The 26,524-nt window shown below is 34.4% G+C and overlaps 1 long non-coding RNA gene and 1 pseudogene across 1 annotated transcript in view; one reads left to right on the top strand and one right to left on the bottom strand.

Moving 5' to 3' along the window:
* Positions 1-26,524, bottom strand: part of LOC132017221 (uncharacterized) — a 115,466-nt gene that overhangs the window by 63,629 nt on the left and 25,313 nt on the right. The gene's annotated exons all lie outside the window — the stretch shown is intronic.
* LOC132018485 (coiled-coil domain-containing protein 112-like) overlaps positions 7,910-26,524 on the top strand; it is a 43,113-nt pseudogene continuing 24,498 nt past the window's right edge.

The raw sequence follows: 26,524 nt of genomic DNA, 5'->3' as shown, positions 1-26,524 counted from the left end.
CCAGTAATGAAATCAAATCAGTAATAAAAAAAAACTCCCAACAAACAAAGTTCAAGTCCTTCAAACAAAGGACAAGAAGTGTTCACAGGTGAATTCAACCAAACATGTCAAGAAGATTTAATACCTATCCTCCTCAAACTATTTCAAAAATAGAAGACAATGGAAAACTTCCAAATTAATTCTATGAGGCCAGTATTACCCTGATTCCAAAACCAGAAGAAGACCCTACCAAAAACAAAACAAAACAAAAACAAACAAAAATAAACAACCAAAACAAATAAACAAAAAACAAAACAAAAACTACGAACTCATCTCTCTGATGAACATAGATGCAAAAATCCTCAACAAAATAGTAGCAAACCAAATTCAACAATACATTAAAAAAAGAAAAATCAGTAACCATGATCTAGTGGGATTTATTCCTGGGATGTAAGTGTGATTCAATAGTCACAAATCAATCAACATGATACATAACATCAATAAGGGAAAGGATAAAAACCATATGATCATTTTGATAGATGCAGAAAAAGCATTTGACAAAGTGTAACATCCATTCATGATAAAAACCTGCAACAAAGTAAGTTTAGAGGGAACATATCTAAACATAATGAAGGCCACGTACTCAATGGTGAAAAACTCAGAGCTCTTCCCCTAAGGTCAGGAACAAGACAAGTCTGTCTACTCTCACCACTATTATCCAACACAGTGCTGGGAGTCCTAGCCATAGCAGTCAGACAACAAAAAGAAATAAAAGGCATCCAAATTGGTAAAGAGGAAGTAAAACTTTCACTATTTGCAGATGACATGATACTGTATGTAGAAAGCCCTAGAGAGTTCACCAAAAATCTACTAGAATGGATACATGAATTCAGTAAAGTCACAGGGTACTAAAACAATGTACAGAAATCTGTTGCATTCCTATACACTAATAATGAAGCACCAGAAAGAGAAACTAAGAAAATAATTCCATTTACAACTGTACCAAAACAATAAAACATTTAAGAATAAACTTAACCACAGAAGTGGAAGAACTGTGCTCTGAAAAATATAAAACAATGATGAAATAAATCAAAGATGACACCAAGAAATGGAAAGACATTCCATGCTTATGGGTTGAAAGGACAAATATTGTTGAAATGTCTATACTGCCCAAAGCAATTTACAGATTTGATGCAATCCCTATCAAAATACCAATAGCATTTTTCACAAAATTAGAATATATCAATCCTAAAATTTCTTTGGAACCACAAAAGGCTCTGCATTAGCCAAAGCAGTCTTGAAAAAGAAAAAACAAAACAAAACTAAAACTGCAGGTATCACAATTCCAGATTTTAAGTTATATTACAAAGCAGTAGTAATCAAAACAGTATGGTGCTAGCATAAAAATAGGCACATAAACAAATAAATAGACAGTCCAGAAATAAACCCACAATTATATGGCCAATTAATGCTCAATAAAAGAGGCAAGTATATGCAATAGGTAAAAGACAGTCTCTTCATCAAATGGTGTTGGGAAAAGTGGACAGCCACATGCAAAAGAATGAAACTGGACCACTTTCTCACACTGTAAACAAAAATAAACTCAAAATGGATTAAAGACCTAAATGTGAGACCTGCAACCACAACAATCCAGGCAGTATTTACTCTGACATTGGCCATTGCAAGATTTTTCTAGATATGTCTCCTGAGGCTAGGGAAATTAAAGCAAAAATAAACCATTGGGACTACTTAAAAATAAAAAGTCTCTGCACAGTGAAGGAAACAATCAACAAAACTAAAAGACAATCTACTGAATGGGAGAAGATATTTGCAGAGAACATTTATGATAAAGGGTTAATTCCAAAATACATAAAGAACTGATAGAACTCAATACCCAAATCCCAAATCATCTGATTAAAAATGGGCAGAAGACATGAACAGACATTTCTCCAAAGAAGACATAAAGATGGCTAGCAGACACATGAAAAGAAGCTCAACATCATTCGTCAGCAGGGAAATGCAAACTGGACTACAGGGAGATACCTCACACCCATCAAAATAGCTAAAATCAAAAACACATGAAACAAGTGTCAGTAAGGATTGGAGAAAAAGGAAATTTCTTGCACTGTTGGTGGAAATACAAACTGGTACAGCCTTTGCAGAAAACACTATGGAGGTTCCTCAAAATTAAAACTAGAATTACCATATGATCCGGTAATTTCACTACTAGGTCTTTACCCAAGAAATATGAAAACTAGGTCTTTACCGAACAAATATGAAAACAAATATTGAGGGTTGTTAGAAGGGAGAGAGATGGGGGGATGGGATGCCTGGGTGATGGACATTTGGGAGGGTATGTGCTGTGGGGAGTGCTGTGTTTTGTGTAAAGCTGATGAACCACAAACCTGAACTCTTGAAAAAATTATACATTATATGTTAATAAAAAATTTAAAAGCACCACTAATATGAAATTATATATGTGCCCCTATGTTTATTGCAGCATTATTTTAAAATAACCAAATTATGGAAGCAACCCAAGTGTCCATAGATAGATGAATGGATAAAGATGTGGCACACACACAAACACAGAGGAATATTATTCAGGTAAAAAAATAAATGAAATCTTGCCATTTGTAACAATGTGGATGGATCTAGAGGATATAATGGTAAGTGAAATAAGACAGAGAAAAACAAATGCCATATGATTTTCCTTCATATGTGGAATTTAAGGGACAAGACAAACAAGCATAGGAAATAAGAGAAAAAGCAAAAAACAGACTCTTAACTATGGAGAACAAACTCATGGTTACCAGAGAGGAGGTGGAAGGGGGAATAGGTAAAATAGTTGAAGTGGATTAAGAGTATACTTCTAGTGATAAACACAAAGTAATATAGAGAATTGTTGAATCATTACATTGTACACCTGAAAGTATTCTTTCATGTAATACATACATGTAAAACTGTATGTTAATTATACTGGAATTAAAAATAAAGAATTCTAATAAATAAGTAAATAAATAAATAATTCTATATTTCCTAAAAGATATTTTGAGTCCTCATCCTATGCAAATATTTGTCTTGAGAGTTTCCCTTTATAAACCCATTCCAGGGGCACCTGGGTGGCTCAGTGGGTTAAGCTTTTGCCTTCAGCTCAGGTCATGGTCCCAGGGTCCTGGGATCGAGCCCCACATCTGGCTCTCTGCTCAGGGGGGAATTTGCTTCCTCCTCTCTCTCTCTCTCTCTCTGCCTACCTGTGATCTCTATCTGTCAAACAAATAAATTAAAAAATCTTAAAAAAAAAAGAGTAAAGCGTACAAGAGCATAAAGGAAATTTGAAAAAGAAATAAATCATTTAGATAACAAATAAAACAGTGGAAAAGAATAGACTAAAGGAATATTCCCATATATCTTACTTAAGGATGATAAATATGTCATTGGATATTGGCAAGAAAATGATGAACCATTCCATAAAGGATAGGCTATTTAGGGAATTAATTTGGAAGAATAAAATAAAAATCCAATCTCAGATCTCTATTTCATATAAAAAATAAAGTCTAAGTGGATTAAAGACCTGAAAAGAATATAAAATAAAATAAAATAATAATTATAGATTCTTAGTAGTAAAGAATTTCTTAAATAAGACAAAATAAAGCCTAAAACCAAAAAGGAGAAAGATTGATTAGATCTGACATTTGTATCATTTACCAAAATTAAAAGGGATTATATGTCATAATACATATTACTGATAACTTACTCAGTAACAGAGAACTCAATCAATTAAAAAGATCAATTACATATAACTGAAATTGGCAAAAGAGTTACATCAACAACTGATAGAAGACAACACCTTAAAAATAGTTCAGCAAATTCAACATAAGATAATGAGTGACCATTCACCCATGTGAGATTAATCAAAATTAAAAAGGGCTGCAATTCCAACTATCATTGAGGACACTTATTAACTGACCAGCAAAGCTACTTGTAGGCATTTACCTACAGAAGAGAGAATATACAGAAACTCTATCACATGTACACCAGGGACATACACAAGAACTTCATAGCATCATTGTTTATATGAACAAAATACTGAAAACAAATGCCCATGGTAAGCAAAACTGACTAACAATTGTGTATAATCACACAGCAGACTACTACCAATCAATCAAAATTAAGTACTGTCACAAATATCAAGATGGATGAATCTCATAAACATAATGTTGAGGAAAGAAACCAAATCACAGACTAAATAGGCATCGTTGTAATACTTATATAAAGTTTAGGTACTTCCATAAATATATATATATATATAACAAAATTACAAAGAAATGCACTGAAATGCCAAATGTAAAATTCAGAATAGTAGTTATGGATTGGAAAGATATGGGTATGTTCATAACAGTTGATAAATGGATTAACAATATTTTGTTTCTTAATCTGAGTGGTGGGTGCCTGAGTATTTATTATATTATAGGATGTTTATATAACTTTTATTAATTTAGAATTTATTAAGATTAGTAAGTTATTAATAGTAAACTATCAGTAAAACAGTTAGAAAACTGTAAATACATTCACTGAGTTTCTTAAAAGTGCCAGGCACTGCTAGACACTAAAAGGAATATCGTGTTAAACAAGAAAGACATAGTTCTTAGCTTTATAGACCTTAAAACCTACCTGGGAGGAAAAACATTGAACAAATAGTTACTGTTACTGTTTTAGATGACTTGCCATTCTCAAACATACAGTTTGTTATGAATTTCTGCTTTCTCTTGACCTTGCCTGCTTTTCTCTTGACCCATCTCCTACCATGTAGGTCTCCATAACCACAGTTTTCCCTGATGTCTCCCCGCAGTATTGATCCAAATTTCCTCTCAGATCACCATGCTTTCTGTTTTAACCTCTGAATTGCAATTATTAGTTCACCTTTCTGTTCCTGCCAGTAGTCTCTGAGTTCCTTAAAATAGGAACCATTTTCTATCTAACCACCATTGTGGTGCATGATAAATGTTGAAAAACTGTGTTTACATGTGAAAATAAAAGTAGTAAGATGATTACGTAGATAATACAAAATTAAAATGAAAGCAGTATACAAAATCCTTTGCCACAAAAATTAAATCCTATTGGGCAAAAATTTATTTTAACATGGCAAATATAAACACAGTGATACCACTAAACCACTAAAGGTTTTTAAAATTTGTAACAAAAAAACCTTATTTTATCCTATTCTCTTTTCAGGGTTTTCTTTGTCAAAATATTCACTTTCCCATGTGCATGGAACTTCTTTTATATGCCATCAAAATAAATAGGTGAAGTCAATAGAGAAATTTTGATGAAAACATTCCCATTCAAGGAATTTTTTTAATATATTTCTAAATATAGAGAATATTCTATGTTTTTTCCTATATTTCTATATTTTCTCTATTTTTTCTATATTTTCATGCATATTTTATTAGTGACCAGTGTCCTGCAAAATACATTTATAAATATATCACTAGGAAAAACACTAGTATTTTTTAACCTAGTATTTTCTTTGAGTTGATATATCATAAGAACTTCTCTTTGAGCTGCTTTATATGTACAAGAATCAATATCTTGTTGTAGCTTTTTTTTTTTGCTATAAATTTGATTACTACTTTTGATAATGTGGTACCTTGGTATAATATAACTTTTTTCCAACTTCTCCCAAGGATTAAATCTTACTAAATACATTTTCAGAAAATCTATTAAGTATTTATTACCAGAGTCCTTGTGATTAAAAGAATACCAAATGTTATGATTTATATTTGCTTGTATGTGATAGCAACTTGAAATTGAGATGACAGCCTTAGTATTACATGCATTTTGGCCAGAACATATTATAAAAGATAGACATTCTGCTGCCCTGAGACTAAAATTTTTTTCCAAGATTTCCTACAGCAAATAACCTCTAATTGTACACACATTTAGGAAGAGAGTGAATCAAATACCTTAAAATCATGAAAACACAGGTGAATTTAATTTTCCATTATCCCTATTACCTGGATTCTGGCTTTTGCCCTAAGACTTCCTCTCACAAAGGTATATCCTATTTCTATTTCCAGGGCCTCATTGGCTTTTATTAGAGCACCTCATCAACACAGGGAAAAAGACAGCAATCTGGTACATGTAATTCAAAAGAATTTCTCCAAGACTTCTTTGAGGTAATATCAGAAAGTTCCCTTGATATCTACCTTAAAAGAAAATTGGATCTTAAATTTAACTCCACAGAAACACATCTTTTGAAGTATCACAAATAAAGCAGGTTTCCTGCCTGGGGACACTTGCCTATTGCTCTAGCAATTGCACTTACTATACTATGGAAAATGGAACATCGGTACATTTATTTGTCTCAAAAATTGCCCTAAGAAGGATGCCCACTATCTCTACTATTATTTCATGTTGAATTGGGAGTACTGGACAATTCATTCAGATGTAACAAAATAAGTAGAGGCACAAGAATTAGGAAAAATAAAGAAATAAAACTATTCTTATTTGCAATTTATGAGAGTATTCTTGGAAAACCTGAGAGAATCAAAACCAAAATTAACACATACATAAATTCTGTGAAGTAACAGAATGCAATTTTAATATATAAAAATCAGTAACCATTTAGAAGACATAATGGAAGAAAAACTCGATTTATGACAACAGAAAATATAAAATACTTAGGCATAAACTTAAAAAGAAATGTGCAAAATCTATATTTTTTAAAATATACCCAAAATGCACAAAAGCAGAGAAAGAAATTCTTCATTCTTGAGTAGAATGAATCAACATAAAAGAGTTCATTCTTCCTAAGTTATTATGTGAATTAAATGTGATCCAATAAAAATCTAACAAATTTTATTGCTAGAGCTAGAGGATTTTTTTTTTTTTTTTTTTAGGAATTTTATTTATCTCTTTGTCAGAGAGAGAAAGAGCACAAGCAGGCGGAGCAGAAATCAGAGGGAGAAGAAGGCTCCCTGTTGAGCAAGGAGCCCTATGAGACACTTGATCCCAGGACCCCAGGATCAAGACCTGAGCTGAAGGCAGACGCTTAACCAAGTTAGCCACCCAGGAACTCCCTAGAGAATTTAATTCTAAAGTTCACATTTATAAATAAATATGCCAGAGAAGCTAGGGAAATTCTGAAAAAGCAGAATAGTTAGTTTTACGAATTATTAAACAAACACTTCTATAATTAAAATAGAGGTACCATTGTGTGAAAAGACAGATCAGTAAAAGGAATAGCATAGCATGTTCAGAAACAGACCCAAATACATATAAAAATCAACATATGGGGACTTCCTAGGAAGATGGTGGAGTTGGAGGACTTAAACCCACCTTGTCCCATTGAGCCACTAGACAGCACATCAGTGTAAGTAACCAAGAAAACTACCCGAAGGCTGGCAGAATAAATTCCACAACTAAATTCAGAGAAGAGGTCACACTGAAGCGGGTAGAAGTGTGGAGATGCCCTGGGCAGCTAATCCCTGTGGGTCTGGCCATTGGAGGAAAGGAGATGGGGGCTCAGAGAAGAGCAAGAAACAGACTATTACACCTGGGAACCTGCACAGAGATGAATCCCCATAGCATTTGGCTTTGAAAATTTTGAGGGGATGAATTTCATAAGTTCTTAGAACCAGGGGGAGTTAAAGCCTGGAACTTTAAAAATCAGCAGTTTGTCTCTGGAAGAACCCAAAGGGCAACAGGAAGCTGAGTCCCTGCCCTAAAAAGAGAGCATGACAAATAGTCCAAGGAGATATAGTGTAGAAGCAGTAGTTCAAAAAATGCCTGAAGCATATGAAAGGGAGAGTTATTTACTAAACTTAGAGCTTGCGGGTGCCATTTCTTCCTGTGCCTCTCTAGCAAAAACACCTGGTCACCTGCGGGAACCAGTCTAACACCAGATTTCACTGTCTAACTGGTTTACGCCATGCTCTGCTCCCTGCAATTTGGTGGATCTGTCCCTTCCATCCAGGCCTGCATCAGTCCTGGCACTGCAGGTTCACTCCTCCGCAAGACCAGTGTACCCTCGCCAATGCTAGATCATCTGACTGTGAGCTTTGTAGGGCCCTGGACTTGGCAACTGTGGCTGGTCAACTCCTGGGGAGGACAGTGCACCTTATTAAAACCATATCCCCTGCCCTCATGCACCTTGCAGAGTGGCCCTACTCTGCAATGATACGAGCAGCAGCTGCATATCCCCTGTGGAAGAAGACCAGCACCATCTTGTTAAAAGCACGTGCCCCACACACTACTTCAAGAGCAAGAGACATAGCAAATGAGGAGACAGAGGAATATGTCCCAAATGAGAGAACAGGGCAAAATCATAGCAAGAGAGCTAAGTAAAACAGGGATAAGAAATATGTCTGATAGGGAATTTGGAGTAATGGTCATAAAGATACCCCTGGGACTTGAGAAAAGAATGGAGGACATCAAAGAGACTTTAACACAGAGATAAACAAGAACCAATCAGAAGTGAAGAACACAATAACTGAAATAGAAAACACAAGAGATGGGATAAATGGCAGGATAGAAGCAGAAGAATGAATCAGTGTCCTACAAGAGAGTGTAATGAAAAAATCAAGCTGAACAGATGAGAGAAAAAAATATGCAAAATGAAAATAGACTTAGGGGACTCACCAACTCCATCAAGTATAATAGCATTCACATTATAGTGACCCCAGAGGAAGAAAATATTTATTATGTAAATGGATGTCAAAAGAAAGCCAAGGTAGCAACACTTACATCAGAAAAGAATTAACTTTAAAACAAAGTCTGTAACAAGAAACAAAGAAGGACACTATATTATCACTAACAGAAAAACTGACCAAGAAGACATAAATTGTAAACATTTATACACTTAACGTGGGAGCATCCAAATACATAAAAGAGTTAATAATAAAAATAAAAGAAATAATTGACAATAGTACCATAATAGTAAGGGAAATTAACACCCCACTATATCAATGCACAAGTGATCTAAGCAGAAAATCAACAAGGAAACAGCGGCTTTGAATGACACAAGGGACCAGATAAATGTGACAAATACATCCAGAACATTTCATCCTAAAGCAGCAGAATACACATGCTTTTCAAGTACACAGAAAACAGTCTCCACAATATTAGGTCACAAAACAAGTCTCAACAAATTCAAAAAGAACAGTTATACCATCCATTTTTTCCAACCATAGTGCAATGAAACTGGAAATCAACCACAAGAAAAAAATCTGGAAGGAGAACAAATACATGGAGGTTAAATAACATGCTAGTAAACAGTGAATGAGTCAACTAAAAATCAAAGAGGAAATTAAAAAAATACATGGAGACAAATGAAAATGAAAACACAATGGTCCAAAATCTTTGCAATACAGCAAAAGTGGTTCTAAGTGGGAAGTTTATAGCAATACAGGCCTACTTCAAGGAGCAGAAAAATCTCAAACAACTGAAACTTACACTTAAAGGAGCTAGAAATAAAAAAGAACAAACAAAACCCAAAACCAGTAGAAGGGAGGAAATAATAAAGATTAGAGCATAAATAAATAAGAACTACAGAACAGATCAATGGAACCAGGAGTATGTTCTTTAAAACTATCAACAAAATGGATAAACTTTTAAACAGATGCATAAAAATAAAAAAAAAAGAGAGGACTCAAACGAAATCTGAAATGAAAGAGGAGAAATAGTAACTAACACCACAGAAATACAAAAGATTATAAGAGGATATTATGAAAAATGTTATACCAACAAATTGGACAAACTGACCCAAGACTGATGAATGGATAAAGAAGATGTGATATTTTTTCCCCCCAATGGAATATTACTCAGTCATCAGAAAGGATGAACATTTACCATTTACACTGACATGGTCGGAACTAGAGGGTATTATGCTGAACAAAATAAGTCAGTCAGAGAAAGACAATTATCATATGGTTTCACTCATATGTAGAATATAATAAACAGTACAGTGGGTCATAGGAGAAGGGAGGGAAAGCTGAATGGGAAGCCATCTGAGAGGGAGAAAAACCATGAGAGACTCTTAACTGTAGTATACAAACAGCTGGAGGGGAGGGAGGTGGGGGAAGGGGTAATTGGGCAAATGGCATTAAGGAGAGCATGTGATGGGATGAGGACTGGGTGTTATACACAACCTATAAATTATTAAAACACTACATCTAAAATTAAGTATATACTATATGCTGGTTACTTGAATTTAAATTAAAAAATATTGCACACTGTATGTTAACTGGAATTTTTTTTATTTTGGACAGGCAGAAATCACAAGTAGGCAGAGAGGCAGGCAGAGAGAGAGGAGGAAGCAGGCTCCCTGCTGAGGAGAGAGCCCGGTGCAGGGCTCGATCCCAGGACCCCGGGATCATGACCTGAGCCAAAGGCAGAAGCTTTAACCCACTGAGCCACCCAAGTGCCCCTGTTAACTGGAACTTAAATACAAGCTTAAAAGAAAAGGAACTTATGGTAGGTATTAAGGAGAGCACATATTGCAAGGAGAACTGGGTGTTATACGTAAACAATGAATCCTGGAACACTACAACAAAAACTAATGATGTACTGTATGGTGACTAACATAACACTATTTTTAAAAAAGGGAAAAAAAGTAACTTATACAACTCAATACCAAACTACCAAACTGCCCCCCCACAAATCTAATTAAAAATGGACAGAGGACATGAACAGACATTTCTCCAAAGAAGACATCCAGATAGCCAAAAGATACATGAAAAGGTGCTCAACATCATTCATCATCAGAGAAATGCAAATCACAGAATAGCTATAACCAAAAACCCAAGAAACAAATGTTGGCAAGGATGTGAAAAAATAGGAACCCTTGGCGCCTGGGTGGCTCAGTGGGTTAAGCCGCTGCCTTCGGCTCAGGTCATGATCTCAGGGTCCTGGGATTGAGTCCCGCATCGGCCTCTCTGCTCAGCAGGGAGCCTGCTTCCTCCTCTCTCTCTCTCTGCCTACCTCTTTGCCTACTTGTGATGTCTCTCTGTCAAATAAATAAATAAATCTTAAAAAAAAAAAAAAAAAGGAACCCTTGTGCACTACTGGTAGGAATGCAAACTGGTGCGACACTGTAAAAGACAGTATGGAGATTCCTCAAAAATTAAAAATAGAATTACCCTATGATCCAATAATCATATTACAGGATATTTACCCCAAAAATACGAAAACACTAATTCAAAGGGATACATGCATTCCTACATTTATTGCAGCATTATTTAGAATAGTCTAATTATGGAAGCAAGCTAAGTATCCATTGATAGATGGATAGAGAACATGTGGTTTATACATATTCAATAAAATACTCGGGCAAAAAAAAAAAAGAGAGAGAATGAAACCTTGTCATTTGCAACAACATGGATGGAGTTAGAGAGTAAAATGCTAAGCAAAATAAGCCAGTCATAAAAGAGACAAATACCATACAATTTTGCTCATATGTGGACCTTAAGAAATAAAACAAATGAATAAAGGAAAAAAATAAAGACAAACTGAAAAACAGATCTTAACTATAAAGAACAGGTAGTTGCCAGAGGGCCGGTGGGTGTGGGGGTGAGAGGTGAGGGGGATCAAAAAGTACACTTATCTTGATAAGCATTAATATAGTTCGTGAATCATTAAATTTTATACCTGAAATGAATGCAACTCTGCTAACTATATTGGGATAATTAAAAGAAAAAAAAGAAAAAAATTCAACATATGATGAAAGTGACATCTCAAATCACTAGGGAAAAATGTAGGATTTTTTTAATGATGTTTGTACAATTGGAAGGCTACCCATACTTCATATTATATACCAGAACAAACTCCAAATAGGGCAGAGGTCTATTGCAAACTGTGAAATCTCATAAGGACTAGAAGAGTATAGGTGAAGCTTTTAAATAACCTCTGGGTGAGTTATGATTCAAATCCAGATACAATAAAAGACTGACACATTCAAATACATTAAAAATATTTTAAATTAGCAAAACCACCATAAACAAAGGCAAATGACAAATGGCAGTTGAGAAGATATTTACTACCTTATTGTAGAGAAAGAGCTAACATCTTATATAAACATTTCTTAAAATATATTTTTAAAAACCTACAACCTAATACAAAATAAGCCAAGATACAAACAATCAGTTCATGGAAAAAATATACACAAAAAGCCCTCAAAGATATAAAAAGTTTAATAACTTCCTCATAAGAAAAATGTCAGTTGAAACTACATTGAAATACTATTTCTTATGTATTAGAGGAACAAGAATTCAAAATCTCAATAACATATTTTGCATACAAGACTACAAGAAACAGGTTCCCAAATATTGCTGATCAGAATTCAAAATGATATAACACCTTTGAAAGGAACTTTGCATTATATAGCAAGGGATTTACTATCAACACAGCAGCAATTCCCACATATAGGAATTTAACCTAAGATAACACTTTCCCAAATGTGAGGGAAAAAAATATGCACAATGTTACCCATTCAAACATTATTTATAATAGCAAACTACTGAAAACATCCCAAGTGTCCAGCCACAGGAAACTGTTGCAATAAATTATGGTACATTCACACATGGAATACGACTAATTAAAAAAAAAAAAAGGTTGAGGAAGAATTCTATGAATTGCTATGAAATTATTTTCAGGCATACTGTATTTGGAAAAAAAAATCCAAACCCAGGTATATATAGTATACTATTTTTTGTGTAAGAAAGAGAAACGAGGTTATATACATACATTTTCAATAAAAATAAAGATAAGTGTGTGTGTATTACAAAACAGAAATCAGGATAGATAAGCCAAAAATGAATAAAAATTTTTACCCAAACAAGGAATGGGGGAATGCAGTAGAGGGACAGTACTCCTCAGAACCTATTGTTTTAAATTTTGAACAACATAAATGCTTTACCTCTTCAGAAAGAAAATTAAAAAGAATTTTTAAAAGATCATCCTCACAAATGGATACAAATAAAAATAAATGAATCTAATTATATATCAAATTGATGATATAATCATATGGAAAAAATGAATTCAAGTTTTAAACACAGTACCTTGGGATGCCTGGGTGGCTCAGTCGGTTAAGCGTCTGCCTTCAGCTCACGTCATGATCCCAGCGTCGTGAGGAGCCTGTTTCTCCCTCTGACTCTGCCTGCCACTCTGCCTCCCTGTACTCTATCTTGCTGACAAATAAATAAAATCTTTTTTAAAAATTAAAATAAATAAATATAGTACCCTATGTATCATAAATGGGTTTTTCTCTAAGTACAAGAAAGCTGGAAGAAATCCTGAACTCTATTTTTTTTGTCATTGATAAGGTATTGTAGTAATACCAGACATAATTTTTGTACATTGTAGAAAAGGGAAAATTAATGAATATATGGATATTCTTGGGAACAGATTTTTCACTGTGAAAAAGAAATACTAATTTAGAGGGGGTTTAAGTCTTTGGATTTGGATTGAAGCAATCAGTATGAACTCCTGACTTAAATATGTACATATATTTCTTAGTTTTATCCACTGAAAGGGATTAAAGAATGACATCCCACTAGTCATAAATACACCCAACATCCTGATCTCAGTTTCTAAATACATTCCCCACTAAAAGAAATCCAAGTAGCTGCTTCTAGAAATTCCTGGTTCTGAGAAGGGATCAAGAAAGTGGAAGTTAAGCCTCGGACATCTTTCACCAGAGGTATGATAACTTGTTAAAAAGACCCAAGGGCTGTCTTAATAGAATCCCACTTATAGTGTCTGGGACAATTAAAGCATCAAAAAGAATAGTGTAGGTAATGGATTACAACATAGCTAACAAAAAAGAACACATGAATCCATAGTAATACACATAACAAGGCAGAAGGTTATGAAATGTACTTTTTTTTTTGCAAAAGAATGTCAACTAATGAGGGTAGAAATAATAATAGAATTAGAATTTTTTCCATTTTTGGGGGGCACCTGGGTGACTCAGTTTGTTAAATGTCCAACTCTTGGTTTTGGCTCAGGTCATGATCTCAGGGTGTTGAGATGCAGTCCAGCATCAAGTTCCAAGCTCAGCAGGGAGTCTGCTTGTCCCTCTCTGTCAGCTCTTCCCATCACTCATTCTCTCTCTCTCAAATAAATAAATAAATAAATATTTTAAAAAATAAAATTTTCTATTTTTCAAACACCAATATAATAATTCATTCAGGCAAAAATCATGAATGGATGGTGAAATCACTGAATGAAGATATGTTAGGCATAGAATATTCACACAGACCTTCCAAATTATTATTCCAGAGATTACATATTAATTTCAAAGTATAAAGAATTTCTTTACATGGTGGTAATATGGGGAACACCACCATAATCAAACAAGGAGTGTATTACCAACAATGGGACAAACCGATACTCTTTACTTCCTGACATGAAGCATATCGATAGAGTACTCTTGCCAAAAATGTTCAACATGAATTAAATGATTCAAAAAACCCAATCAAGTTGAAGTTTGGGACTATAGAAGACAGCTGGCCTCGGGTTTTTGTTTTTTTAGAGAGGCAGGGAGGAAGAGAGAATACGAGCAGGTGTAGTAGAGGGGCAAAGGGAGACAAAGAATCTCAAGCAGCCACCACAAGCCAGCATGGGGCCCAATGTGGGGCTTGATCTCACAACACTGAGATCATGATCTGAACTGAAATCAAGAGTGGGGTACTTAACCAACTAAGTGACCCAGGTGTTCAGCCCCTGAGTAGTGTTCTTTTTTTAAGTCCATGTCATGAAAGGAAATGAAAGAATGAATGAATGAATGGTGAGGCAGAATATCCTAGTTTATTTATTTTTTTTAAGATTTTATTTATTTATTTGACAGACAGAGATCACAAATAGGCAGAGAGGCAGACAGAGAGAGAGGGAGAAGCAGGCTCCCTACTGAGCAGAGAGCCCAAAGCAGGGCTTAATCCCAGGACCCTGAGACCATGACCTGAGCCGAAGGCAGAGGCTTAACCCACTGAGCCACTCAGGTGCCCAGAATATCCTAGTTTAAAAGGAGGCTGAGTAGAAATGAAAATTAATGCAACAAGTGATTCCTGTTTAGATCTTAGAAAAATAAAACAGCCATAGGAGACGCTTGAGAACAACTGAGGAAATGTGAATTTAGATTTCAATTTTGATGGTATTACTGTATCAGTATAAATTTCCTTGTAAGTGATAATCTTATGGTATTGCGGTTAGGAAGATATTGTGTAAGGAAGCAAAGTATCTGTTTTTAAGTGATACATGCTAAAGCACTCAGTGCTGAAGTGTCATGATATCTGCAGCTTATTTTCAAGTGGTTCCAACTGGCTGCAGGGGAACAAATACAGAAAAAAAGGAGTGGTGGCAAAATGTTAACTACTGGTGGGAGTAATGAATATATGGATATTTATCAAACTATGCTTTTAACTTTTTTTTACTTTTTAAAAAATTCAAAGAAGAAAACAAATCAGAATGCAAAAATGATATTTTTTTTTTTTCTGAGTGTGTTTCTACTCTGTTGAGCATCCTAAGACAATTTTATATCATTTACATTCAAGCAGTATATATTCAAGTATAGCAACATTCCCTGAGAGAATGCAGTCAGATTGGTCACATTCCAAATTACAGGAGGGGAATTTAGATTTTCATTTTTCTTCTTCTGTTTCTCAGGGCTTCACCTCTCCCTTTAGCAACGGAAACAACTGCTTCAATCTTAAATGCCCACTTCTACCTACAGAAGAAAACTGTGGTAGAATTTCCCCAAAGTCACAGAAAACTTCATTTCTTGTCATTCCTCCTAAAAGGTTTTGCATTTTCAAGGAGACTATGAAAAAGATGATGAAATGATTCTTAGATTGAAAAATACTCAATCTAAAATATTTAAGAGCATGGCTAGCTCTTCTCAGTGTGCCTTAAGACAAAAGTGTCTTATTTGAAGACTTACAAACCAGCCGTTCATTTAAGTATTCGCGTATCTGACTCATGTTATTTCTTACCATTATGTGCATTTAAAGGTAACTAGATTAGTAGTTTGCACATCAAAAAATCATGAACTACTCCATGGCAATTTGTGGTCTCTAGACAGCTTATTTCCTTAACTATTTTAGGGTTTTTCCTTAAATGCACATTACTTCTCCAAATGGCAAAATATAGGACTTGTATCAAAACTGTAACCAATGACCAGCGCCAAATTCCTGTGTAGGGGAGAAGTGAGACATCATTTTGTAATTAGTGCCCACTAGTCTGGCCAGTAAGATGAAATACCAGGAGATAGACCACCCTTCAAATTTTTTCTTTTACCAATTTTCTGGTATCAATTCTAGTCCCCTTCCTGGTAAGAAATTAGACATTCAAAACATTATCATCATAGGGCAATGATTTTTATTGTTAAAGCTCAGAGCTTTCATTTTTGTAAATAATATATAGTCCTAAAGCACAGTGGAAAATGGGAAGGAAGTTTCTTATTCTCCCTTTTAATTTTTATTTATTTGTTCATGATGGTGTCTAACTCAAATCAGAATGTCCATCAAGGCTGGTGGAGCTATGTGGACATCAAACAGACATGTTTCCTAGAGTCTGAATTTGGTATCATTTTTGTGACCCATTTTAAGACAAATCATAAAAAGTCATTAATAAAGAGTCGAGTACAAAGGTGAATATTTATTTAGGATGAGAAAGAAGTGATGTATAACTTTTAAGAGCTAATGCCAGAAACAGAAAAATCCTGAATAACAACATACCTTTTTATTAATTGTCTAATACATATTTTTTACTATAATCTCATCAGCTTTTCCATGAAATGTCAATTTTATAATAATTTTTTCTAAAGAAAATGAGATGGTAATTCAGTCTTTCACCAAGCACTGCTGATTGAAATTTATAGGATTCAATTTTTAAGAAATTTTCTCCTTCTATAATTTGTTTGGTAATGTCATGAAATTTTAGGATTGTTTTCTAATTTGAAAATCTCTACCAAGTTTCTTTCATATATGAATTATAATATTTCAGATAAGATTTGAATATTAAGTATACTTTCAATAGGAGATAACTTATTACCAGAAAAATCTTCCAAAGACTAACTCATCCTTCCATAGAGTTCAAACTTCCTTTCTCCTTCAGTATCCTAATAGCTCTAGGACTGAATTGTGGGCATCTCTGTGTAACATGCTGAGCTAAGTGATGGCAGGAAATGGTAGGGGTTTTTCTGGAAACAAATCTATGCAGAGTAGCTAGCAGTGATTCCAGGCATGGAATCATTATCCATTGATAATGAATCATTTATATATAATCCCCTGCACCCAACACTTCACAGTGGCTGCGGCGCCTCCTGCCAGGAGGGGCAGTATGATGGAGAAATTGTGGTAGAAAATGATAATACTTTTAACTGATTGCAATAAAAATATCTTACTTTTGCAAATTTTTCTAAAGCATGTAACTATGTAAACATATTTCCGGGGATTAACCTTGATTAGTTTCATAGTGAACCCATTTCTGGCCTTTACTACAATATAAAACTGTCCTTTTTCAAGTACTTAGTAAAATTGCTGAAAAGCCAGTAATACAGGGATCATGCTCTATGATCCTCTCCATTCACACTATGCCATACACATCTAAGTAAGAGCAAAAATAAAAAATATTTTTACTCTTTAGTTAGTGAATTTTTATATTTAAATTTGCCCAAATGCAGAGGTAGGGATGAATGAATTAGCAAGATTTTTTTCGGGTACATAGTGATTATATGGCTTAACAGAACATTGTTCAGAAGCTTTTAATTGAACTTAGGTGCCTCATCATTGTACAGAAAAATATTTCAAAGGACATTATCAAAAATAATAAAGATTTAGCATTTAATAGAAAACTTAGGTGGAAGGGATTAATTATGATCTTTAGAGGAAATGGGAGAGATTAAATATAATGTCCACAAAGGCAAAAGTAGTATTGGCCACTACAAAATCCAATAGAAATATTTGTTAGAAAAAATAAGGGTAAATATCATTCTGTGCATTTTCCCTTCTTCTAGGGAATTATTTATGTGGAATAGAAAATCTGATGGGATACTTCCTTTACGAAAGAGGTAGCAGGTGTCTGTTGGAGTATTTAAAAAAAAAAAAGGCGGAATTATTTGGATATAATTTGAAAAAAAAGTTAAATGACAAAAATGCAAGTGGAAAATAATTCTCCTTTCCTCTTGGACATTTTTCTATGCAGAAATTTTTCTGTGCAGTATTGGAATTAGAGGAGATAATAAACTATGTATCTAAAAAATTATAATTCCCAACCAAAATGAAAAATTATTTGGTAATTTAGATAATGAAAAGACTCTTATCTTTCAAAACAAGTTCAATAGTTTTCTTCCCTTCTTATGGCTTTAAAATGATTTACACACAAGTCCTGCAAAGTATAATACATGTAATATTGCAATATCCTCATATTATAGCCCAAAGAAACTAACAAAGATCAGGGTTTTTTACCCGAGATTAGCAGAGTCTGATTAAAAAAAAAAAAAAAAAAAAGCTCTTCTTGATTTTTTTAATGCACAAAGTGTTTGTGTATGGATGTGTATGGGTATGTGTGTGAGCTTTCATTCTCACAGATTGAGAATCTGACAACTTGTGTTTTATTTCTACTTCTGTCACAAACTAGTTCTTTTCTTTTAAGAAAATTACTTACACTGAGCCTCAAGTTTTTCAATCCATGTAATGAGGACTGGAGTATAAAATATCGAAGATTTCTTTAAGTCCCAACCTTCTATGAGTCTATGTATGTTTTACAAAATATTAGTTTTCTTTTACTCAGGGAATGGATCAGACACAATTTAGGTTATAGAAAAGAATGAAAACAAAAAATTAAAATCAATGAACATTCATGATCTAATAACTAAAGTAAATAGTTTGTAAGTCCTAATGGCCCTAAGATTAGAGTTTTGCCTAAGGCTATCATAGCCTATTCACTGACAAATCTCAGATTTATATATCTAGGATAGGCTATTTGCACTCCAATTTGTATAAGCAACTGACTACACGATTATTACTTGTATGTTTCTTGGATTTTAAATTTAGGACATATAAAGTCATACTCTAGGCCCTGCCCCTACCCCTCTTAACTTGGAAATAACACTTTCTACTCTACTTCCATGACCTCTGTGATTCCAGCAACTTGAGTAAGAAACTTCAGCATCTGCCCTGACTCCTCTTCTGCATACCACCCACATTTTTTTTTTAAAGATTTTATTTATTTATTTGACAGAGAGATTACAAGTAGGCAGAGAGGCAGGCAGAGAGAGAGGAGGAAGCAGGCTCCCTGCTGAGCAGAGAGCCCGATGCGGGACTCGATCCCAGGACCCTGAGATCATGACCTGAGCCAAGGCAGCAGCTTAACCCACTCAGCCACCCAGGCGCCCGATACCACCCACATTTAAGGCTAGGAGTTTTTCCTCCCTCCAAACTATGCCATGAATAAGGTTGCTTCATTACCAGTGTGAGCATCCTGGCCCATACAACTATATTTTCTTACTTGGGCTTTTGTAATCATTTAGTGGCCTCCCTGCTTCCACTTTTATCTCCTTATAACCAATTACTCCCCCAGCATTCAGAGTATGCAATAATAATGTTACTATTGTAAAAGTGATATAAATATATGAATTTTTCAAGGAATACCACCGTTTGGAAATACAGTAGAAGAATATTACTGTAAACATCTCCTTATACATTAGGTAGTGAATAGAGATTATTTTATTTAAAAAGATACTATTTAATATGATATCTTTCTGCTTTTAGATTTTTAAAATTCTAAATTGATCAGTCATGATTTTTTGGATTATCTGTGTTAAACACTGTGCGTTGATGTCCTACCATGGCAAATGAGGATTTAGCTCCCCTGTTCTTCCCCACCCTCCCTGCCCTCCCTCCTGCCACAGTGATTATTTCACTACTCTAGGTCTTATTTTGACCACATTTGTAACCCTCCCCCAGAATATACATTTTCCCTTTTTTTCTGTCCAGCAGTAACAACCTATCTTGACTTCTTACCTTGTAAAGTGAGGCCTTCAATTCTTCACCCTTGCATTGTTTTTATTTTCATATTAACAGGACTGAAAAAATTGCCTTCCGTGTTATAGCCACAGTTAACTTTTCAATGCTTTGCTTTTGTTTAGCTTTTGTAAGTTGGAAAATCAATAAGCACTGCTTTACATTACTTTAACTACGCAAATGTGGTTTGTTGCTAAGCCAAACAGTGATTATAGGATAGCGTGTACTTTTCATGTACAGGATCACTCTTCAAATTTCTAAATGCCTTTCTTTTCTCCTTTGGTCAATTCTTAGGTTTGTCTGAATTCTTCATTTCAAGGATACTATCAAGTCAATGGAATATACCCCACTGCACACATTTTTTTTTTTTACCTGCATACTTCTTTCTCGACCTCACTTCAAGAATGACTTTACCATATTCTAGTCATGTTGGGTGTTCTCATTATTATTGTCCCAGGTTAGATTCATTGCTTCCTACAGCTTATGCCTTTTTCATTCTTCGCTTCTTGTTTTCTCTGACCCATCTTAAGGAATCTTATCAAGAAGGATACATGGGAGAGAAATTTTCTGAGTCCTTAGATATTTTAAAACCCTTTTATTACATCATCATACTTGATTAATAATTTGCCTGGGTCAAAGCTTCATTTTAAGTTTGATATCCGTTGTTATCAGAATTTTGAAGACAATGCTGCTTCCACACTAGCACTCAATACTGTTTTTCCTCTCTGAAAATTTCTAGACTCTTCTGACCTTGGCATTCTTAAATCTATCAATATTATGTTTAGGAATAGATGTTTATTGCACTCATGCTGAACATTTCCTGGGTCATCTCAATCTGAATACCTATATCTATGCTAAGCTATGCTATGCTATTATTCCTTGGTATTTTTCTTTCCTTAATTTGTTACCAATAGTGATACTAATTTTCTAAGTGTTCTTTCTTGCTATTTTACTGGTTTATCTTCCTTACATAGATCCTATTCTTGCTGTATGCATGTAACATCTAACATATCTTTAGTATAATAATTAGGATATTTAGAAGTTCTTATCCATTCCTTAATTTATCTTTCTTTCTCTGGGGTATTTCACCATGTGTATCTTGGTCTTTAAATGTTTTCCCTGAAATGTCAGATAATTCTTAGTTGTTCATTGCTTTAGAATAATGAAAAAGAGAATTGGAAATAATGTGCAGTGGCTTCCTTAAGGTGAATGGATAGTGATCTGGCCCTTAAGCTGAAGAACCACTAAAACGAGAAGACGGGCTTCATTTTAAGTATCAATGTCTCTACTTTGGGGTTTCCAAACTATTAACTTTCTTAGAAAAGAATGGTTTAGCTTTGTTTACGTTTGATTTTTTTGGGTGGGGAGCCTAAGAGTAAGTGAGGGATATAGGGTGACTACCTTTTCTTTACATATTTAATTAATTTTTTAAATTTTCATTTTTAAAGATTTTATTTAATTGTCAGAGAGCGAGTGAGCACAAGCAGGGAGAGCAAAAGGCAGAGGGAGAAGCAGGTTCTCTGCTTATCAAGAATCCCTATGTGGAACTCTATCCCAGGACCCTGGGATCATGACCTGAGCCAAAGGCAGACACTTAACCAACTGAGCCACCTACGCATCCCTAAATATTTTCATTTTTTAATCAACGCTAGGTCTCTATCACACCTGTCATACCTGCTTCCTTTATAGCCAGAACCATTCCTACACTTCTACCCTTTCATCTGCTTTTTGGACTTTCTAAAACTTACTGAACTCTTTTGTCAACTACTGGCCCTTACCTTGTTCCATCAGATCTTATACCTTTGTTATCACTTTAATCCAGTCTTGGGGGAGAGAACTGATCAACACATGTGCTCAGTCTGTCATCTTGAGCCACTATCAGAATCTACATTCTTTTTCATAAAAAGCAGCTTAATTTTACTTGACCTTAAGACACTAAGCATTTCAGGGGCGCCTGGGTGGCTCAGTGGGTTGAGCCGCTGCCTTCGGCTCAGGTCATGATCTCAGGGTCCTGGGATCGAGTCCTGCATCGGGCTCCCTGCTCAGCAGGGAGCCTGCTTCCTCCTCTCTCTCTCTGCCTGCCTGTCTGCCTACATGTGATCTCTCTCTGTCAAATAAATAAATAAAATCTTTAAAAAAAAAAAAGACACTAAGCATTTGAAAGTTTTATGACATTTATATTGTATTTTGTAACCTTAGTAGTTTTCTTAGTTTTATGTTTAAATGCTTTAATGTCCATCACTATTTTTTTTTACTACTTCTTCATTCCTAAGTTCTAAATTTTGATCCCCTCTTGCTATATGGATTTTATTTCAAAGAATTTATAAAAACACTTGTAAGTGCCATATTCACTGAGTTCCTTCATGCTAGAGCAGACTATGTGTCTATTGCCTTTCAACCTAAAGAAACAGTTGGCTGATTATAGAAAACGTAGGTCACACCTTCCTATAATGCTGTGACAGTACTGCCTTCTGCTAGTCAACACAGGAGATACCATATACCATGGAGTCTATATTCACTTCTTGATTGACTAGATTCCATTACTGAGTCATTTTCTTGCCCCTCAAGAAAGTGAATGCATGCTATTTTTTTTTCTTTTCACATTTAAGAGCACCTTTTTGTAGTCTTTATAGTTGAATGAATATTGGCTGGCACAATATTTTTGGATCACACTTCTTTTCCTTTAGAGTTTAGTAGGCAGTGCTCCATTGTCCTCTACCTTGGAATGTTGCTCTGGAGAAGATTAAAGCAAGTCTGCTTTTGTTCTAGGTTATAACAATTCATCTCTGAATGCCTAAAGAATTTTTTTCTTGTCCTCTAAATTCAGTAATAACAAGAATATGATTTAGAGTTGGTAGTGTTGAATATACTTGTTGGAATATGATATAAACCTCTGAGTTACAGAGTCCCTGATTCCTACAGTTCAGGATTATTTTTCTATTAATTACTGGAATGCTTTTTCTGATTCATTTATTGAGTTCTTTACCTCAGAGACATTTATCATCCTTGTGTAATGTCACCTTTGTCACTCCTCCATAGCTTTTATCTTCTATTTCCATTAATCTTTTTATCTTTTTCCTTTGATTTAACTGTGCTTATCTCAAGTCTTTTCTCTGTGTAAGTAATTTATTTTTCAGCCCAGTCCATTCAATTTTTTTTCTGTATGTAATTTGCTTATTAGTTTTGTAATGGTGTTATTTTAGTTTCAATTTGTTTCCTTCTATTTTCAATTTTCATTTTTATTTCATTCTTCATTCTTATCATCATACATTTAAGCTCTTATTTTATTCAATTCATGTTCTTAAGAGCTTTTCTATGGTGTGAAACACTGGTGAGACGTTTTCCTAGGTTTTTAGACTTTACTTGCCACAGAGTTTCTTTCATTTTTGTTCTGTTTGCATAGTTCCTATGTCATTATACTTTCATCTTATTCATATTTTCAGTGGATCCTGTATGTAAACTTTTGTTTTTGTTCTGGTATAGTCTGGTGAATTTGCCTCAAGTCCCCTCCCAAAGTCCCTATGTCTAAGAGTCTTTACCTGTAAGATTTGGCTTAAGAACTGGTTACTGAATTCTTCTCACTTCTGAGTGGCCTGAGGATTTTGGTGTGTGTGTTTTGGAAGATGGGTTGGAGTAGGGAGAGAGCAAAACTGGGACTGGGTATAGTCCAGTAGTTCAAATAGTCTACACTTTTACTAGCTTTATTTCTGATTTAAGTTTTTGATTGAAGTGTTTGACATCTTCTACTATATAGTTTTGGATTTGTCAATTTTACTTTGTAATCCTGTCAGTTTTCTCTGTCTAATGCAATGTTATATTATTAGGTGTCAAACTGTTTCATTGTCTTGGGAATTATTCCCTCTTTTTTATAATGCAACTTACTGTGAAATCTACTTAGCTTTCTAAAACTTCATGTTCAAATTTTCTTTTTTGGTTTGGTGTTAAGTATGCCTTTTATAACCAGTATATTTATGAATTTATATTATTGTTACTCAATCTGATAATCTCTTTTAATAGGTGAGGTTTATCTATCACATTCACTTTGATATTTTATGCAGTTGGGCTTATTTCTACTGCCCTGTTTTGTACTTTTTGCTTATCATTCATTGTCTTTGTTTTTGTTTTTCTGTTACCCTACCTTCTGTTGAAATTATAGAGGATTCTAAATTCTTTTTCTTTCTTTCTTCACCCCTCTTTGTCTTCTTATTTCTCCTCCAAATTCTTCTATTTTTCCTCTTTTTGATTTATCCGGTTTGGAACATATCAAGACTGTCCCTATATTGACTACCTAGTGTTTGCCTTTTAAAATTTTATGTAGAGCAAACACACAGAAATAAGCATATGCATAAGTATATAGCTCAGTGAATTTTCACAAAGTAAATACATCTGTGTAATAATCCAGATCAAGAAGTAGACTATTGCCAGCATCCCACAAACCCTATAATGTCCCATCCCAGTTTCTCCCCTTCCCTTTCTAAGGTTAATCATGATTTTGTCTTTCTTACCATAGATTACATTTGTCTGTTATGAACCTTATGTAAATGGAAAAATATAATATTGCCTCATTGTGTGTGATTGCTACTGTTCAATGCTATCTCGCTAGACCCATCTATGCAGTTGGATGTAGTGGTGACTCATTCACTTTAGTATAAACTATCCCATTGTATGACTACACAATTTATCATCCATTTTACTCTTGCTGGCCATTTCAATTGTTTCTAGCATTTGACAATGATGATTAATGCAATTTTGAATATTCTTGTTCCTGCCTTTTATTCACTGTTATGGTGGGTACACATGTAGGAGTGAAATCTTAGGATGCTGGGTTACAGGCTATGCATGCATTCAGCTTTAGTAGTTACTGTCAAACAGTTTTCTGAAGTGGTTGTACCAATTTACATTTCCATGTATAGTGCATGAAAGCTCTAATTGTCTCATAGCTTCACCAATATGTAGTATCACTAGTTTCTTTAGATTTTACCTATTCTCACAAGAGTGTATAGTTACACAATTTTCAGTTCCCTGATGAATAATGATGAGTACTTCATATGCTTATCATTTATTATCTTTCATGAGTTACTTGTTCAATGTTCAAGTTTTTGCTAATTTTTTAATGGGCTTTCTATTTTTATAATGTTTCACAGGAACATTTTATATATTTTAGATAGTAATTTTTCATCAAATAAAATATTGAAAGTATTTTCTCCAGTTTGCAGTTTTCTTGTTTTTCACTGGCATCTTTAACTAAACAGAAGTTCCTAATTTTGCCTCATTTACCAACACTTTTTTTAAACAAGTTTTTGCCTGTCCTAAAGTCATGAAGAAATTCTGTTTTCTATGTGATGTAGTTTTTTGCTATTGTTGCTCTCTGAACTATTTTCCTTTGTAGTTTTTAACTAATGGGGCATTCCACCATACCACCATTGATGTTATATATGATGTCATGAGCATGGCAGCCATCAACACTGCAGCCCACAGACTGGGCAGTCCCCAGGGTATCAGATGGTAATGGTTCCAGAGAGTTCTCTGGCAAAAGATTGGTTCTGCATCTATTGACAATTTTGTAAAATGTGATGTTTCCACTGTGTTTAATGTTTTTCTGCTTCTTTCTGCCTATTGGTAGTTTGGTGAGAGCTTTGATAAACAGAGCAGAAGCAGAAGGTACTATTTCAATCTGGGCCAGTCCGTTCTGAATGGTCAGTTTCACTGTGATCCTCAGACCCTTCAATCACCAGTTGCCTTGGTGAAGTCATCACCAAGCTTTTATGGAGACAGACCCAGGGGGCAATTTTTGGGGCCAGGACAGATATCACACTGCATTCTCCACAGGTACACAACAGATACACAAATTTGATTCATTTGGGTTGAACTTAGGTGGTATGGTAAAGGTGGCTGGTGTTAGATGAACCTCAAATCTGAAAACCAAAGAAAGTTGCACCTTTGTCTCCTCTGAGCTGAAAGCCAAAAGTCTACATGATATTTTGTTATTATCATTCACATAGACATATATCTCTGACCTGTCCCAGAATTGATTTTTGTATCTTATGTGAAGTAGGATATGAAGAATATTTTTCCATATGGATAACCAACTGACCCAGCTTCATTATTTTTTTAAATTTCTTTTATCATTTTTTATGCTTTATAAGAAAACAAGTGATCTCACATGATTCTAGTCTCTTCATTTGTCTATTTGTTTACTCTAGTTCTAATACCAAACTATCTTAAGTACTGCAGCTTTGCAATACATCTCAATAACTCTTAGGGAAAAGTCCCCCACTTTTATTATTCTTCAAAATTGATGTGTCTAGTCTTAGTCTTTTACATTTTTATATATAGATAAATTAGATCAATTTGTTAATTTCTACAAAAATACTTTAGAATTCTTAACATATAAGATATAAATTAGGTGTAAGTAAAATTAATCAATTATACTGAAAGCATAATATAGGCAGTAAGCTTCTTGAGATCAGCCTTGGAAATAAGTTATTGGATCTGAGTCCAAAACCAAAGGCAACAAAACCAAAAAT

The sequence above is a fragment of the Mustela nigripes genome, chromosome 5 (genome assembly GCF_022355385.1).
Source record: "Mustela nigripes isolate SB6536 chromosome 5, MUSNIG.SB6536, whole genome shotgun sequence".
NCBI lineage: Eukaryota > Metazoa > Chordata > Mammalia > Carnivora > Mustelidae > Mustela > Mustela nigripes.
This window is presented reverse-complemented; position numbering and strand designations above follow the sequence as displayed.